The following is a 20,062-nucleotide window of genomic DNA, read 5'->3' as shown; positions in this document are numbered from 1 at the left end:
ATAGACGGTACACAAACAAAGTCAAATTCATGAAAGAAAGATATATGGACCTCTGGCCAGAAGACCAAGAAGTGACCAAGAAGTGAATCTTACCATTATAAATGAATAATTCAACTAGACTCCCTAAGTTGCTGTAAATAATGACAATCTACCAATCAGATATAGCCTTCCGAGGACGCTGCACATCAGCAAAGTGTGTGACATTACAGCCTCATCTATGGCAAAGTTGAGCAGCAACAAGGGATGGGAGATGAAAGGTTGAAATAGCTTCATTGACAAAACAAAACAATCAGATAAGCAACATCATTCTAATACTCTCTTATCATTTCATTTCAGTGACATAATTTTTACAGTATTTCCACGAAACGTCAGAACACAAGAAGTGCAGAGTCTTGAAGCACGTTGGATATGAACCTCCAGTTTTATAGTAGTCTGTAGGAGCGAAATGTATCGTCAAAATGTCAAACTTTTCATTGTACACAGAATCTGCAATTTACAATCAGAAAACAACTTTACTTGTGTAAAGCAAAATCAAAAATTTCTATATTCTCATCACAATGTAATAATCTGTACCATAAATTTTTTGATACCGTTTACTTTTTTGAAGTTATCTGTACCTTCCATTACCACATTGTGTTCAAACAATATTTTTATTTTGTATAAGTCAATTGTTTTTTCTTAGTGTATCCTCTATTTTTGTGTAGTCGTCAGCTGAAGTAGAAAGCTTTAACTGTAGGGCGTTAGTAGCATTATTTATTGTGCAACTTTTACACAAAAATGGAATTGTTTTGACTTTCCCATTGTGAATGAATGAATGTCTTCATGTCATAGCTATCACAAAGCTTGACTCACACATAATAAGGTGTTTCAGGTAATATTGTCACATCTCATGCCTTTTTGAGGGAAGGTCAAACTACCTCGATAAGAAAAAACCCTGAGACCAAAAGCTAAGCTGCCTAGCCAGGAGTGTTCTTCACACATTTAAAATTATGAGGTAGCTAGGTGGTCTGTTTTTTGGCATGTTAATACTCTGATACCAAAGAAAAACTTTTTACTCTGTGACATTAGCGATGGCTCAGTCGTGTATCACAGTCATGCTTCCATCAAATGTTTTATCGCAGACAACTATTGGATGTTGTTGTCTGTCAATGTTAATGCACAGACGTTCTTGTGTGGTAGTATTCAGTCTTGTTCATTGTCATGTAACTTATGTAATATGGTCAACTATCAAGAGCATTGCAAGCTTCATCATCTTTCAGATCAGTGGAGTCTGTCTACTGCATCAGTACATGTAACACAGGCATGATTTATTAATCCACCTTGTCATGTATCAACAGTTTCTACAGTTTGTCTGTTCTGCACAAAGTGACCCCTGTATCATGTGGCATAGTCAGACACCCTTTCGAAGATTTTCACAGCTCTGACAAATTTGTGGTTCCAGCGAGCCCTTCTTGATTCAGATCATAGTCTTCAAATGAGGGCCTAGGGAGATATCCCACATTACAGACAATAGAGAGAGGGGTTTAATACTCCTATCCCTACAGATGCAATACACTGGTCCAATGTCAAAAGACTATTGGACCAAAGTGAATAGTGATAGGGGTATACTCTCTGTTGATAGCATGCATCTGCCGGGCATTTCTGTTTTATTCAAACCGTGCTTGAAAGGTCACAGAAACAGTCTAAGGTCATTAATTATGAATTTATTTGAAATTTATTTTGTCATGGTGAACGTTTGAATAGGAATTTTTGATATGTTAATTTTTTTGAAAGACAAGTTTCTTTTATATTGATATCATTAAATATGTTAATCTATGCATTCCAGGGTGATATGGAGTGAAATACCAAATTAGATATTGTTTTCCAATCATACAAATGTAAACTATGAATACGGTGCTTCTTTGACTTCAAAAGTGTAAGAAATTAGTAAATATTTAAATCTTTTAGAGCTGTAGTTTCAGTGAAAGGTATTTCATGACTCTAAACAGGTGCTGATAGGCTTGACTCATAAGATATCTCTGTTATTGACAGGAGTTGCTGTGTTGTCTTGATATTGTGATTTAAGCGCTGAACAGAAATTTACTAGCAGAGGTTTTATGCAAGAAGAAATTGAGAAATGTAAATGCTTTGGCTTCCAATATCTGTTATTTAACCTGCTCTCCCCGATTCCTAATAAAATGGTCCACAATCACCATTGATAACAATGGGTTTGGGTCTAACTATGTCAGTGAAAGGGTTAAAGTGTCTATGCAGACCCCCCCCCCCCAAAACTGCCAATCTGTTACAATAACTTATTCGCAGCATGGCGTTCAAATATGCTCATTGCAGATTCCAAATTAGCAGGGCGCTATTGATGAATAATCGGCAAATTAAAATAGCACATAGGCAAGTCCACTGATTCAAAACATGTACAGTGACATGTGCTCTGTGATGCCATGAAATACAATTCAATTTACACGGCTAACTTCAACCGGGCGACAATACAGCTAATAAAAATGTGAAAGCGTCGACGTTCATGTGTGTTTCTGTTTGCTGATACAATACCAACAGAGAGGACGTTTGTTGACAATAACATCCAGATAGGTGACTTTGAAAAGTCACCAACCAAGCCAAAATACTACCTACCCTGATAATCAAGTCTTGCATATTGTATACCTTACATCTGATCACAGCAAAGCAAATATCAGAAATCAATTCTACTAGTCCATCCAACAAGTAACTTTATCTGTCAAAAATATCCTGTCCTGAGCAGGCAGGCAGGAATTTATTTCGTACTCTGATAAAAAGTGCACATGTAATACTCTTAGAAATATATTTTATTAGCTCCGCTGTCAGCGACGCGGAGCTTATCAAATAGGTTGATTATCCGTCGTCGTCCGTCGTCCGTCGTCGTCCGTCAACAATTGCCTTCTCCTCTGAAACCACGAGTCCAATTGCTTTGAAATTTTATATGCAGTTCACTTGGGGTGACCTCACTTCAGTTTGTTCAAATCATGGTGAAATTTGCATATTTGTATTTTTGCGGATTTTTTGGTGTTTTTGGTAAAAAAATCTTCTCTGAAACCGCTTGTCCGATTGCTTTGAAATTTGATATGCAGTTTGCTTAGGGTGACTTAAATCAGATTTGTTCAAACGGTAGTGAAATTTGCATATTTGTATTTTTAAAGCAATTTTTGTCATTTTTGGTAAAAAAATCTTTAAAAATCTTCTTCTTCAAAACTACTGGTCAGATAGCTTTGATATTTGGTACATATGTCCCTAGGGATGATCTATTTCAGATTTGTTCAAATTGTGCAGAAATATGCAAATTTGCATTTTTAAGGCAATTTTTGCCATTTTTGGTCAAAAAATGTATTTCTCAAAAAGTACTGGTCTGATAGTTTTGAAATTTGGTATACAGGTTTCTATAGATGAACTAAGTAATATATATTGAATTTCTGATGAAATCTGTAATTTTGTATTTTTCGGGCAATTTTTGCCATTTTTGGTCAAAAAATGTGTATTTCCAAAACTACTCATCTGATAGCTTTGAAATTTGGTATAGAGGTTTCTACAGATGAACTAAATGATATTTATGGAAATAATGATGAAATCTGCAATTTTGTAATTTTGGGGCAATTTTGCCATTTTTGGTCAAAAAATGTGTTTCTCATAAAGTACTGGTCTGATAGCTTTGAAATTTGGTATTACAGGTTTCTACAGATAAGCTTAGTAATATATATTGAATTTCTGATGAAATCTGTAATTTTGTATTTTTTGGGCAATTTTTGCCATTTTGGTCAAAAAATGTGTATTTCCAAAACTACTTATCTGATAGCTTTGAAATTTGGTATACAGTTTCCATAGATGAACTAAATGAGATTTATTGAAATAATGATGACATCTGCAATTTTGAATTTTGGGGGCAATTTTTCCCATTTTGGTCAAAAAATGCGTTTCTCAAAAGTACTGGTCTAACAGCTTTGAAATTTGGTATACAGGTTTTCTATATAGGAACTAAGAGTGATATTTTGAAATTATGATGAAATCTGCAATTTTTATTTTTTGGGCAATTGTTTCCATTTTTGGTCAGAATATTTTATTCTCAAAAAACTACTCATCAGATAGCTTTGGTTGACATGTTCTTAGGGATGATTGGATGTGATATATTCAAAGTATGATGAAATCTTCAATTTTGTATTTTTGCAGCTTATTTTAGCCACTTTTTTCTGGCCACTGCATTGAGTTATCAAAGATTTCCACCTTCTTCATCAACATGTGTCAAAAATAGTTATTCTGTACATAAACACAGCGGAGCTATATCGGCCGCTAGGTCGCTTGTACTTCTCTACGATGACAAGTTATTTATGGACACAGTAAGTAAAGAAACCAATGTCAGTGATTTTACAAGCAATTTGTGTCAATCATTACATCAGAGCAGTGTTCTCCACAAATGAAAATTAAAGGCGGGCGGCTAATTAGCATATGTATTTGCATAATATTTGCATACAATTTACATATCACCAGGGCTATTCACAAGGCACTCCAGTTGATGAGATATTCTTCTGACATTCTCAATATTTTTCTCCATTCAGCAGTGATTAATGGCAAGCTATACAATTTATTTTTACATTTAAATCCTGTCTATTTACTTTAAATAAATAATAAAACATCAAAAGTGAAAAAAAACACATTGAACTAATACAAACAATATACAATTAGTAAATATATTGCACAATACCAACAACATGAAAATTCAAAAGTAGGCCTACATGAGAAGTAATCAGTGTTCGAAATAATCGGTGGCAAATGGTGGCACGTTTTCATGTGACCCTCTGTTACTATATGTTTGTCTGTAGCCGGATTGGTAAAGCCATGAACGTCTTTTTTTACGTCCATGACAAGTTGACACGGGACTGAATAATGCACTAAGTTACAATGCGGAGTCAGCGGAGCATGCCTGCAGAGAAACATACGTTGACTTTAAAACTCAATTCATATAAGAGCGTGACAAAATCGCCGCTGAGAAACATAGGTCTTCAACCACATTTACTAAAGAGTATCGGCGCCGGCGGATATGAAACAGGATCGGGCGAAAAAAAATAAAGTTCGGGGCCCGTCGGGGCCTGGGGAGAACATTGAGGATTGCATGCAGTCGCAAAACAAACCGACAGATGTGTGAACGGTCCCTCTTTATTACACGACGTTGTCAGTGCTGTCATTTTTATTCAATAGGCTTTCAGATATTGTTCGGACAACTGACTGTGAAAACAGTTTAGGCGACAGAAAACAAAGGTGGGCGGGCGAGATTAAAGGCGGGCGGGCGAGATTAAAGGTGGGCGGCGACAAAAAGAAGCGGGCGCACCGCCCGTCAAAAACCCTTGTGGAGAACACTGCACAGTACAGTAACTGCGTACTGTGGTACAGTTGTAAATGAGTTACCTACACAAATTCCCAAAGGAGATCTATTCCTGCAATACTTCAAAATTGTGTCCTTTGATAGATTCAGTGCATATATTGTATCTTTAGATTGTTGGGACAGGAAATACAAGCTTGTCAAGGGAAGACTTTCCTATAGATCTAGTACTTTTATTCCAAGTATTTGCGGTGAAGTGATTTTTTAAACAAAATTTTTTGAAGTGTAAAGTTTCACGGAACAATGTATGTACATTTCTGAAACATCTGCACTGCTTTGGTTGATGAATTATGGGTAATTTCACCATTCTCTACCCATCCAGGCCATTGGGATGTATGTAGCATACAATCTTGAATTCCAAAACAATGCAAGGAAAACCAAAGTCCATTAAAAAATCAGCCTATCAGAGCCTGCTGCTTGTCATTGCATGGTAAACTTTGTGAAATCTCAAACGCTTTACAATTGTAGAACTGCCTGCCAAATCACAAATTCCTTTGGCAGGCAGTTATGCAAACACTTTTTTTTGTAGTGTTTACATAACTGCCTCCAAAGGAATTTGTGATTATCAGTGCTTTCGTGATGTGACTGCCTGTGTTACCAGGTAAATTAGAAATTAGTAAGTCATGGAAATTTGATACAGCTTTATTTGAAGGGCCATGTCTTCAGGAGTGTCCACGTCAACTGTGTCTCCACTCGCAACGATTATTTTATTCATAAACCATCGTTGATTGCTACCTGGAGTTCGGTGCAATGGCAAGTGTGGATCTCAGTGAAAGCCAAACTGATCAGCATACTCAAAATGAAAATGTTGATAAATTAAACTGTTGCAGTTGTGTGCAAGAGTTTGTATCCAAAAACACAGCCAAGGTGTGTGGGTCCATGTAATGCTTGTTCTCCCACCAGGATTAATTCAGTAATTTTCACCAAAGTGAAGCCATGAGAAGTTGTTGGCCAGATCAAACACTTAATTAATCACTTGCATCGTGGATATAAAAGATCTAGAAAACACTGTGCAGTGAATCTAATACATGTATAAAAGAATATAGCATGTCAAGTCTGTAGTATATAAACAGTTGTGTGAGACATGCCTGACTTATGACCATCGCTCTCCAAATAAGTACATTGTATATGAGAAGCTACATGCTTGTATTGATGGTTAAAGGGACAAAGTCGCCCATTTTCAAGAATTTTGTTTGATACAAGATACCACTTATATTGTTTGACATGTTGAAAGATAGTGAATGAATGGGTGACTATGCATATATTCGACCCGATTTTAGACAAATTAGTGAAACCATCACGAAAATGAATTAATGATCATGACCATTAATTCATTTTTGCTAGAGTTTCATGTATCATGTCCAAAAACGGGGTTGGATATATGCATGGTCACCCATTCATTCAGTATCTTTCAAGATGTCAAACGATTTAAGAAGTATCTTGCATCAAAAAAATTCATGAAAAAATGGCTGACTTTGTCCCTTTAAAATGAGGGGATCCTCGGAACTGCACTCATAGGTCATGTTGGAACTGTATGATGAATATGAACATCACATCCAAGGAACATGGGCAGTTGATGGAAGTTTAAATATATTCATCATAATGTACACCATAACGTTGCAGCTGTGTTGATGTGATGCATATAGATACCATGCATGAAATACATTGTTTGAAAAGAGGGAAGTCACAAAGGTGCAGTTCTGACGTCACCCTCCCTTTAAGGGAAAGGTGCCGTATTTTTGTGGTAGAGTTAACTGTTTTAGATACTTTCCAGTTGCAGAATTGAGTCTTCCAAATGTAATATTGACAATCATGACAATATTTCAGTTTTGAGTGTGGACAGTGTATCATGAAGTCACAAATGTGATTCTTGTATAATGTATTCTCAATTTGTTGTTAATCATACACCCACCTTGTTGGTTCATTACATTTGTTGTTAGTTGTGGTGTTGTTTGTGTGTTTCCGTAAATGAAATACTATCAGTGAAGGTATTTTCCTTCCTCCAGTAAACATTCCCTGATCATAGTCTCATGTATCTCCCCACCAATCAGAAGTACTTATCACAAATGACCCCAGGTCAGATTGCAATTAATTAAACTGTCAGGTGACAGTTCTTCGGCCTATAAGAAGCCAGTATCAAAGAAAGTACTAAACAATCAAAAAACTTGAAACTGCTCAAGTGTCAGCTGACATCCCTAGACCAATCAGAAGTGCAGTGAAGACATTCATGAATAATACCTCAAATAATTATTTTACCCATACCATCTCCCGAGGACGTGAATAGGGCATTTTATCAAGCAGCACATTCACCTCTGTGTCCACAAAAATAACAAAAGAAGGAATTTTATAAAGAAATTCTCCCCAACCACTCCCATCTTCCATTTTGCATTTATTTTATCGATTCACTGGTGTCAACTCCTTGATTTGCCTCTTACCCATAAAACCCTTAATTTTGCAAGACAGACAATTAACTAAGAGGGTATAAATCGTTTTAGAATTTGAATTGGGGGAATATATTCAAATTTCTAAATGTGATTTGCTTTTCACGGCAAATCCTTTTGACCTGCAAGAATCAACATTTCAAATGGCAACTCTGATGATGTTATCATGAGCAAAAACTGAGTTCCTATATTTGTATAGAAATTGATGAATTGTTTTCTGTATTTCACCTGTATGTGAACTGCCTGTTGAGAAACAAGCCAAAGTGGTTATCTCAACATCCAAAAATATTCTATGCTGACTTATCTGTACCTTTCTCGATCCATAAAATAACTTCATATTCTAAATGGTAGGATTCTAATAAGATATAGTTACATCATTTTCAACCATATTCGCTCAGTTCTGAAGTTTTTCTGTATTTTATTCAAGACATTATACTCAGAATAATGTGTGCCATGAGAACTCATCCCATTTTTTCTGTACAATTTTTAATGCAATACATTAAAACTTTATTGTAGAGATGGCGTACAATTTATACGTAGTGCCTCAGTTTGTAGATGTCCTGCAACCCACATAGTATTCGTCAAATAACATAGAGTGGCATGGCTGGGAAGTTAATGGGCTGTGAAGCCTGAGGAGGCCGCTTGAGGGCGCTCTTCCAAGAGAAAATATGGCTCACCCTGTCGTTAGCAAAGGAGTGAAGAATTCGGCGCTGTGGATCTCCATGTTTATACGTTATAACTATTGAAGACCAGTTATTATGTTTTTCTTTTACGTCTATATGCAACGGCAAAAATATCATCGAAGCAACAAAAAACCAGTGTTATTTAATTTCATTTGTAAAGAACATCAGCAAGTACAGTCTCCCCTCTCTCTCTCTCTCTCTCTCTCTCTCTCTCTCTCTCTCTCTCTCTCTCTCGTTTATACGTCCTTCATAGTCTTTAATTCGATCTGCTTGAGTCATATTTCTCTTGTCACTCTTCTTATGTTTAATATCTGTAAGGTGATAGTGACGTTCCCGCGTCGTGGGTGCAATGATAACTTTTTTCTCTGATGCAGTCTGGTGATCAAGTGACAACCATCGCAAGACAATTGCATTTTTTGTGAAATCAGCTAGGGACGATCAGCTTATACGATGGGGACAATATCAGTAAGAGATCATCTCTTACCAAATACACTGGGTCATCTTCCTTTAAACAATTAAGGGGTATATGACTTTTGGGAAGGGATGTCCAGATTTCCAAAAATCTCATATTCAACGAAATCGCGAAACGGAGAAATCGCGAAATGAAGAAGTAAAGAAACTGAAAAATAGAGAAATTCATACATTAATAAGGAAATATAGAAACTGCAATAGATAGAGAGAAATAATTCCGACAAACGGCAAAACAGACGGTTGATTTCGATTCGATGTACAACCACGGTCCCTCCATAAAGTTGGGGGACCGTGGTAGTACCACGGGGAATCCAGGCTCCTAGTCATTAATTTTAATAAAAATATGAAAATTGTTATTATTATTATTTATTATTATCATCATCGTCATCATCATCAAAGTGTCCCCAATTTTCATGCGCAACAAAGATCTCGAGTGGCCCTCCCCCTGCGTTTCATAATCCACATCAATGTTTAGATCCTTTCTCTTGCCATCCTCAGACGAAGATGTCGTCATGTTGGGCTATTTATTCTAAACAGATGCCATGCCCTGGTGCTTGAACTATCAGTATTTGCTTTTATGCGCTTACAAAAATGTTTGCAAATCTCAGTGTTCAATAGTTAACCAGTCGAGAATGAGCTGTATGTGTAGAAAATCTTGTCCAACACTGAGAGGTCAATGAAATTTGCAGGTCCGTCGCTAATTAAATGTAAATATAAATGTGTATATTATGTTTTTATTACACAGACGTCGACATTCAACATAATTATAAGCGTCTAAACCTTTGAATTCAATTTAAATATGGCGTGTAGGAGTAGAAATCACTATCCGTATCTGTCCAGTTGCCAGGCCAGGTTTGTCAAAATGACTCTCTCCATTCTACAGTCACAACCCCTGTAATTACTGACGCATGCGTTGTGAAAAGCAATCCTAGAGTCACGGGACTAGCTAGCTATTTGAGTGCGAAGTAATGTAAACGTAGAATAACTGGTACGGTATATATAAAGGGAAAAAATGATCATAATGCACATAAAAGTAGAGAAAGTCAGTAATCATGATATCTAATGGTGTGACTCTTTCAGTCTAGATCATTTTAACGATACCCTTTGGTGCTTTTGGGGGTTTTTTTGCAAGCCACAAGAGTGACTGATTTGTTTTGCTCCTTGCGTTTTTATTTTTGTTAACTATTGTTATTTTTACTTTCCAAGGACATGCTTTCAATACTCTGTTTGTGTGCCAGATAAAACAACATCACTCATTTCTGACCAAAGAAATTCAATCGACGTCCGGTCCTGACTAATACACGATTGAAACTATTAACCTCATGAGAAGAGATGGAATAAAGCGATCGTCACAAATGATAGTAACTAGTGCATTTTGAAAATTAAGAGGTGACACAACGTTGATTTTGTTTAGAAGGTTTACTTTCCAATGGTGTTGTAATCTTTTGAACATAAAAACGCACAGTATCAGCGCACTGTCTACACAGTGAAACATTTGAAAGTGTCAATTCAAGGTGTTAATTAATTCGGTGTTAGGTATGCAGTGTACAGGAAGGTCTTGGCTGAATTTGGAACTAATTGTCAATTCAGATTTATGCAAAGGTTCAACGTTGATGTCGAATGCTAAATGTGAAACAAACTGATGATAGAGTTTGGCTGTTCACAGGGTGATTTAAATACAGAGGAGCAAATTATAGACATTGTGCAATAGTTAGGCGTATCCCAGGCACGACCTGACAATCTCGTGCTGGGGCTACCAGGCTTTGACCTGGAGAAGGGGTTAGGCATTAGACTAGGAGCAGCCTTTCCCCTCCCTGCCGGCGGTAACACCCTCATGGGGTGCGAGATTTCGGTGTAATACCAAATCCGTTGTTGCCATTTTATCTTTTGGCGTTCAAACATTTTTTTTCTTACGAAAGGTTAATTAGTCTGAAATAATACATTAAGAAGAAAATTAAAAACAGATATTCTTAACCGTCTACACTGCAGACAATTTGTAGGATTTTTTTGCTCATACAAATCTAAAAAATATACATATAAAGTACAATATAAACATAAATTAACCTCAACATACTATAAAAACAAATTAGATGCCTATCACTTCGCATACCATTGCCGATGCATTGACACTGAAATTAAAACATGGTCAGAACTTTTGATATCATGTCACATTCTATACGAGACCTCTTCAAAAAAAATAATCTGTATTGCTGCCATCTTCTAGCTAGGCCAACAACTCGAAGGAACCCTTGGAATAATTCAAGCAAGGGAAGAAGGGTCGCTGATCTCACTTTGAAGACTGTTGCTTGTTGGAACCGTAATAGCAGTTGGCGACAAAGAAGGACACCTAGATTATTATCGGAATAGTCTGATATCTCCAACGGACGATACTAAATGTCGTATGAACATCATGTCAAATACTATCTGGTAAGAGGCTAAGGGAAGTTGTGACGTGCGGCTTTGTCGGGACTCAGAGGACGAGAGGTCAAGGAAGGACGATACGATATCGTCTCCATTGAAAATGTGAGACAACTCATTAGGAATCTACCAACAGTATCTGACAAGGTTAATATTTTAATATTTTGAAGCCTCAGGAGACAGCAATGTATGAATATTCGTTTGATCTAGTTTCAGAAAAGGTAGGATGTCACCGCTAATATCCACAAGTACCGGAGTTTGTTCACGACTCTGTCGGGAGACATGCAGATATGAAACTGGCCAGTGTCTGGTTTAAATAGAAATTGGCTATAAAATCTATACCCCTCAAGGTGTTCTACATTCAAGATGGTGTTCATTAATATTAAGTTCGACTAATATTGTAAGTGACGAATTGGTTATTGACACCGTATCAACTTTAATTTCTCATTATTTAAGTTTCTTAATTTCTTCATTTCATTATTTTGCCATTTCGCCATTTTGTCGATTATAATCAGTCGTTGACAACAGAGGAATAGTTTTCTCTGACATGATTCGTACCACACCCTCCCATTGCCGACATGGCAATGGCACTTTTGTGTCCTACGCATCGGTCAATATGAATCTTTAAAATACAGAGACATGTAGGCTTGCTCTACAATATTCCAGAATCTTATTTTGTGATAAGAGCTGGTAAACAGTGGCAATATTTCCTGGAGCCAGTCCTATGGTATGAGACAAATCGTGTTTTTACATCACAACTATACACAAATGATTGTTTCATGAGAAGGTTTATTGTACTGCAACACAGATACATGTATGAAGTACAGCACCACAGATATAAAGCGCGTTCTCCCTGGTTTACAGAAGAACTGTTAATGTTACGTCGAAACCTTTGTCAGTTAGAAAGGCAGTGGATGAAGACAGGCCTGGTTGTACATGACAACAAGCTTGTCAAGAAGAAATGTCTGTCCCTGTTGAAAAAAGGAACTGCCCCTCATATTGACACAACATGTTTTTAAGTTGACAATGAACATGTCTGCTATCAAATGTTTACATGTATCTACACCAATAATAGCAAATAAATTAAGATGGTGTCTCCAAGGAAAGGAAGCGGCAAGTAAGATCACGACAAAGATCCGATTATTTCAAATTAGTGCAGCATTTATTCATAAAGCAAAATGTTCACTTGTTATGTTTAAATGTTACATGTAGCAAGATTCTTTAGGTACATGTACATGTATACGTAACGAAAAACGATAGGCAGTAGACATTAAATGTCAAATTTTATCCCAATGGATTGTGAACAGAAACACGAAGCTGGTTAGACTTAGCCAGGAGTGTTTTCCAAACACGTGGCTTAATATGCTTTCACAAAATGTAAAGGTTTTAAAACGATGAGTAATGAGTAAATACAGTTTGTATCGTTGACAGCATCCAGCAGGGCTGGCCAACTAAAGCTCCCTCTACAACAAATATCAGCTGTGTCTTTCGTTTTTAACTTTGCAGCTGCGAATTTGCAACAACGTAGACTATTGCAGTAAATAAGATAACGTTATCTACAATATTAATAATCATAAATAGCTTCAAATAAATAACAGTTACTATTGCCATAAAAACCAATTGCATAATTTCTGCTAAAGTACTGTCACAAGAACTTATAATGTGTCATAAATACAGCAGCAAAATATACAATAACAAGAAATACCTTCACATTATAAATATAACACAATTAAAATAAAATTAACTATTAATTAGCCAATTAATTATTTTTCAGGGGGGGGGGGTCATCAATTTTTTTCGTCTGACAAAGGGGGGTCATCTTTTTTCACAAAAAATGCAGGGGGGGTCTATATTTTTTTGAACACCGGCGACAAGATTTTGCCGGCCCCCCTCCCCAGGCCGTAAAAACTGAACGCTCCCTAAGGAACGAAATCACATAAAATGTATGAATTTGGATAAATGCAAGCAATAGAAGTTCGACGAAATGACTTAATCTGCAATGATCGGTTTTCGGCACTTGTTAATTAGTTTGCAGGCGAAAACTTTTGTTCTCCAGTGAGAAAAAAAAGTAAATAATTGACATGAATTGCTCCGTAGCAACTACATAACCCGACACCCATACTTTTACCATGTCCGCTGTACAAGGTACACATAGCTTGATGCACATGCCCGGTTATACATACAAACAAAACAATAAATGTCGCCCTCTCCTGTTTTAAGTGTAAAGTTCTAGAAGAGCAAAGCAAAGCTGTATTGCACTTTTGTCTGCAGCAGTCCTATGAAATCGCGCCATTGCCAATAAACGATAAAAGCATATATATTTCTGAGCAGTATTTGTAAATCACAAGCTACTGAATACAAGTCGAGTCAGACCACAAGAGATATGTCTTTAATGCACTTGTTGTATTAATAATTTGGAAGCTGGCTCAAATTTTGCAAAATGCACAAAGTTTCCTTGCAACTTGGGACGAATTGCCGAATCCAGCAATCCAAAATCACTCCGGATTTAGCCCCCAGGGCTGATTGAAGGTTACATCACTCTTTCTGTTTGTTGAACAAATGTCTTGACAGTTCATCTCATCAACGGATGTGTCAATAAATAGTACCCAGTACAACCAAAAATTCTCACTACACTCTCTAATCCAGAAAATGTAGAAATATGGTCCTGTAAATCTTTGTGAAATAATTCTTCAAGGGGAGTGTGTGTGGTAAGATTGTATGAACAAATTTCGAACTCTCAAAGAGGTGTTTTTCAACTAGATTCAGTACAAGTCATGTTAGTATGAGAGATTCCAATGTAAAAAGGAGGAAGCCAGTGGCTCTTTGTCCAGGGCAAGTCAAGCTTATAAGACTTCAACAATATGGTAACAGAGGCTTTGCTATCTTTCTGTGCCTGTTCCATCCATGCATGTCCCACCGCTTTTCAACTTCCTCTGATATCCCAGGTTTGATTTTGTCCAGACTTGTCGTGAAGCCCACCCAATGCTTGATTTATCACCGACATAAATGTGTTGCCTGCACAGGGCAGGTGGGCAGTCTTCAGCCTTGTTCAGTATTGTACATAATGGAGAAAACTGTCACTGCGTATCAGTGAAAAGTATGTACCATGCAGTGTTATAAATTTTCCAGTGGTATTGCTTTGGATTCATTCCTTGCCTTTGGAGGAAAAAGATATGGAAAATTCAACCATCAGCCAAATCTAAGGTCATTGCTATTCTTTCAATCTGCAGCTACAATTTCTCTAACTTAAAAACTAACTTCCTATGACAATTTGGCCATTTGCTGATCAGAAATGATTTTCAGGTCGGTACATGAGGCTTCACTGTGCAATCAATTGTTGAACACATTGTATGAAGAAGTAAATGCACTCAGTAGGGATTGAACGGCAAGGGAATATATGGCAGGGGAATATACGGCAGGGGAATATACAGCAGGGGAATGTACGGCAGGGGAATATACGGCAGGGGAATATACTGCAGGGGAATATACGGCAGGGGAATGTATGGCAAGAGAATATTGGCAGGGGAATGTACGGCAAGAGAATATATGGCAGGGGAATATACGGCAGGGGAATATACGGCAGGGGAATGTATGGCAAGAGAATATATGGCAGGGGAATGTACGGCAAGGAATATATGACGGGAATGTATGGCAAAGGAATATATGGCAGGGGAATTACGGCAGGCAATATATGGCAAGGGAATATACGGCAGGGGAATGTACGGCAAAGGAATATATGGCAGGGGAATATACAGCAGGGAAAATACAGCAGGGGATTGAACGGCAAAGAAATATATGGCAGGGGAATATACAGCAGGGGAATATATGGCAGGGGAATATATGGCAGGGGAATGTACGGCAGGGGAATGTACGGCAAAGGAATATATGGCAGGGGAATGCACAGCAGGGGAATATATGGCAGGGGAATATATGGCAAGGGAATATACGGCAGGGGAATATACGGCAAAGGAATATATGGCAGGGGAATGCACGGCAGAGGAATATATGGCAGGGGAATGTACGGCAAAGAAATATATGGCAGGGGAATATACAGACGGGGAATATACGGCAGGGGAATATATGGCAAGGGAATGTATGGCAGGGGAATGTACGGCAAAGGAATATATGACGGGAATATACGGCAGGGGGATTTATATGGCAAGGGAATATAATGCAGGGGAATATATGGCAGGGGAATGTACGGCAAAGGAATATATGGCAGGGGAATATATGGCAAGGGAATATATGGCAGGGGAATATATGGCAGGGGAATGTACGGCAAAGGAGTATATGGCAGGGGAATATACAGTAATCATGAAAATTTTACTTTGCAAGTTGGAAATTGCTGATCACCAAATCAAAGGCTGAAAATGTTTTTGTGCAGTAAACTTGATTTGGTATTTTGCAAATTGCAGTCAACTGTATTCTAATGCTTTGTTCACCACAGTGTCAATGTAATAATATTTGAAAACTAGTAATTTCACTCAATGTACTGCCATGGCAATTGTATTTGTCTTTCTGTGTATTTTCTGAAGGAAACTGAAGAGAGAGGACAGTCATGACCAGATGTCAGAAAAGGACAAGATACTTCTAGAAAAGGAAGCTGAGGTGAGATCAAATTTACAAATTTTCAGTTTGAAACCCTTTTATCACAATTGTTTAGCCCAGACCCATTATTTTCAATGGTAATGTACCTGTTTACAGGGAAAAGCAGGGAATAGGTCAAAAATTTAAGGTTTTGAAATCAAAAACCATGTTCACATCATCTAGTATATTTAATTTTTTCCCAACAGTATTGAATATTGGTATTTGAGTTTGGCATGACTTTTTCTGTCCAAAATGATATTTTCGTGATTGTCGTAGGACTACTCTGACAAAAAAATCTAAAATTCAACATATTTGTATCCATAATGTGTCTACTCACAAGTTTGTAGAAAACTGAATGTTCCACTAATGGCATTCGCATTTACCATCAGTTGTCACTCTGAGTGAAAAACCTGTTCATTGACATCACTGGATAAAAAAATTATTTGATATTCAGATGAATGAGCTGCGTGTTTTGAATTTTTGTTTGTCGGTCTCTGCCTGAATTCATGTGCTGATAATATTGATATTTGTCTCTTCACAGCTGAAACGTATGCAAGAAATGTTGGCTAAGATGCAACAACAGATGAAACAGCAAGGAGGGGAAGTCACATCCCATAAGATATAGGACTAGCAGTCGAGAGTAAGTACCTCGGCAGATGTCTTAAAGTTTTGGTATCTCTGAATCCCTCATGAGAATTCTCCAAGCACATTGCCAGTTACGCCTATCAACAATTAATCTGTGTCGATTGCATGATCCTGCCATTAACTGTTGTTGAAGCTACAGTGAAGTGTCATTGATAAACAAACTCATCAAAAGGGAATTTAGAGTGTGCGTCTGCCAGAGATATTGAGGAAAATCAGAAGTGGCAAAGACACCATTTTGTTTGTATAATTCAACGTCTGAGCAATCACCTCAGAGAATGCATTCTACCCTTCCACAATCAAGTGGGGGCTTATGTGCAGCATCTCGGAAGCTGGTATCCAATTTGTTGGTTGAATAATCGCAATCATACCAATCCATAATCCAATAACACTAGGTCAAAATTTGTAAGACAATAGTTGTAAACATAGACACAAAACCGCACAGAACAGACAGTAAATAGACGGTACACAAACAAAGTCAAATTCATGAAAGAAAGGTATATGGACCTCTGGCCAGAAGACCAAGAAGTGACCAAGAAGTGAATCTTACCATTATAAATGAATAATTCAACTAGACTCCCTAAGTTGCTGTAAATAATGACAATCTACCAATCAGATATAACCTTCCGAGGACGCTGCACATCAGCAAAGTGTGTGACATTACAGCCTCATCTATGGCAAAGTTGAGCAGCAACAAGGGATGGGGAGATGAAAGGTTGAAATAGCTGCATTGACAAAACAAAACAATCAGATAAGCAACATCATTCTAATTACTCTCTTATCATTTCATTTCAGTGACAGATAATTTTTACAGTATTTCCACGAAACGTCAGAACACAAGAAGTGCAGAGTCTTGAAGCACGTTGGATATGAACCTCCAGTTTTATAGTAGTCTGTAGGAGCGAAATGTATCGTCAAAATGTCAAACTTTTCATTGTACACAGAATCTGCAATTTACAATCAGAAAACAACTTTACTTGTGTAAAGCAAAATCAAAAATTTCTATATTCTCATCACAATGTAATAATCTGTACCATAAATTTTTTGATACCGTTTACTTTTTTGAAGTTATCTGTACCTTCCATTACCACATTGTGTTCAAACAATATTTTTATTTTGTATAAGTCAATTGTTTTTTCTTAGTGTATCCTCTATTTTTGTGTAGTCGTCAGCTGAAGTAGAAAGCTTTAACTGTAGGGCGTTAGTAGCATTATTTATTGTGCAACTTTTACACAAAAATGGAATTGTTTTGACTTTCCCATTGTGAATGAATGAAGTCTTCATGTCATAGCTATCACAAAGCTTGACTCACACATAATAAGGTGTTTCAGGTAATATTGTCACATCTCATGCCTTTTTGAGGGAAGGTCAAACTACCTCGATAAGAAAAAACCCTGAGACCAAAAGCTAAGCTGCCTAGCCAGGAGTGTTCTTCACACATTTAAAATTATGAGGTAGCTAGGTGGTCTGTTTTTTGGCATTTTAATACACCCATACCAAAGAAAACACTTTTACTCTGTGACACCAGCGATGGCTCAGTCGTTTATCACAGTCATGCTTCCATCAAATGTTTTATTACAGACAAATATTGGATGTTGTTGTTTCTCAATGTTAATACACAGACGTTCTTGTGTGGCAGCATTCAGTCAGGTTCCTTGTCATGTGACTTATGTAATATGGTCAACTATCAAGAGCATTGCAACCTCCATCATCTGTCAGATCAGTGGAGTCTGTCTACTGCATCAGTACATGTAACACAGGCATGATTTATTAATCCACCTTGTCATGTATCAACAGTTTCTATAGTTTGTCTGTTTTGCACAAAGTGACCCCTGTAACATGTGGCATAGATTTTTCAAAGCTCTGGTTCCAGCGAGCCCTTCTTCTTAATTCAGATCTTAGTCTTCAAATGAGGGCCTAGGGAGATATCCTACATTACAGACAATAGAGAGAGGGGTTTAATACATGTACTCCTATCCCTACAGATGCAATACACTGGTCCAATGTCAAAAGACTATTGGACCAAAGTGAATAGTGATGGGGGTATACTCTCTGTTGATAGCATGCATCTGCCGGGCATTTCTGTTTTATTCAAACTGTGCTTGAAAGGTCACAAAACAGTCTAAGGTCATTAATTATGAATTTATATGAAATTTATTTTGTCATGGTGAATGTTTGAATAGGAATTTTGATATGTTAATTTTTTTGAAAGACAAGTTTCTTTTATATTGATATCATTAAATATGTTAATCTATGCATTCCAGGGTGATATGCAGTGAAAATGCCAAATTAGATATTTTTTTTCCAATGATACAAATGTAAACTATGAATACGGTGCTTCTTTGACTTCAAAAGTGTAAGAAATTAGTAAATATTTAAATCTTTTAGAGCTGTAGTTTCAGTGAAAGGTATTTCATGACTCTAAACAGGTGCTGATAGGCTTGACTCAAAAGATATCTCTGTTATTGACAGGAGTCGCTGTGTTGTCTTGATATTGTGATTTAAGTGCTGAACAGAAATTTCCTGGCAGAGGTTTTATGCAAGAAGAAATTGAGAAATGTAAATGCTTTGGCTTCCAATATCTGTTATTTAACCTGCTCTCCCCCGATTCCTAATAAAAAGGTCCACAATCATCATTGATAACAATGGGTTTGGGTCTAACTATGTCAATGAAAGGGTTAAAGTGTCTATGCAGACCTCCCCCCCCCCCAAAAAAAAAAAAACAAAAAAAACAACTGCCAGTCTGTCACAATAACTTATTCGTAGCATGGTGTTCAAATATGTTCATTGCCGATTCCAAATTAGCAGGGCGTTATTGATGAATAATCGGCAAATTAAAATAGCACATAGGCAAGTCCACTGATTCAAAATATGTACAGTGACATGTGCTCTGTGATGCCATGAAATACAATTCAATTTACACGGCTAACTTCAACCGGGCGACAATACAGCTAATAAAAATGTGAAAGCGTCGACGTTCATGTGTGTTTCTGTTTGCTGATACAATACCAACAGAGAGGACGTTTGTTGACAATAACATCCAGATAGGTGACTTTGAAAAGTCACCAACCAAGCCAAAATACTACCTACCCTGATAATCAAGTCTTGCATATTGTATACCTTACATCTGATCACAGCAAAGCAAATATCAGAAATCAATTCTACTAGTCCATCCAACAAGTAACTTTATCTGTCAAAAATATCCTGTCCTGAGCAGGCAGGCAGGAATTTATTTTGTACTCTGATAACAAGTGCACATTTAATACTCTTAGAAATATATTTTATACTTTTGGTAGATGACAAGTTTACTCATTGACTCTGTAAGTTAGAACGCACCTCGGGGACAGACATTCGGACTCTCAAACTTTTACAGTTCTCTTCTGATATACCACATGTGGGGGTTCATTTTAAAGCTCTTGGTGAAA

General features: G+C 37.1%; 1 protein-coding gene across 2 annotated transcripts in view; it reads left to right on the top strand.

Annotated features, from left to right (window-relative positions):
- LOC139145138 (septin-2-like) overlaps positions 1-17,604 on the top strand; it is a 31,551-nt gene extending 13,947 nt beyond the window's left edge. Inside the window, exon 13 of one of the 2 annotated variants that reach the window (XM_070716109.1) lies at positions 17,433-17,604. The gene's annotated coding sequence lies outside the window, so the exon portion shown is untranslated. Of the gene's footprint in view, positions 1-336; positions 2,271-17,432 lie in introns of those variants that run through there. The other variant, XM_070716108.1, reaches the window with a different exon arrangement.
- Positions 17,605-20,062: the final 2,458 nt, after the last annotated feature.

Source organism: Ptychodera flava, chromosome 12, assembly GCF_041260155.1.
Source record: "Ptychodera flava strain L36383 chromosome 12, AS_Pfla_20210202, whole genome shotgun sequence".
NCBI classification, from domain to species: Eukaryota; Metazoa; Hemichordata; class Enteropneusta; family Ptychoderidae; genus Ptychodera; species Ptychodera flava.
Note: the sequence above shows the minus strand (reverse complement) of the source record. Positions and strands in the feature narration are given on the sequence as shown.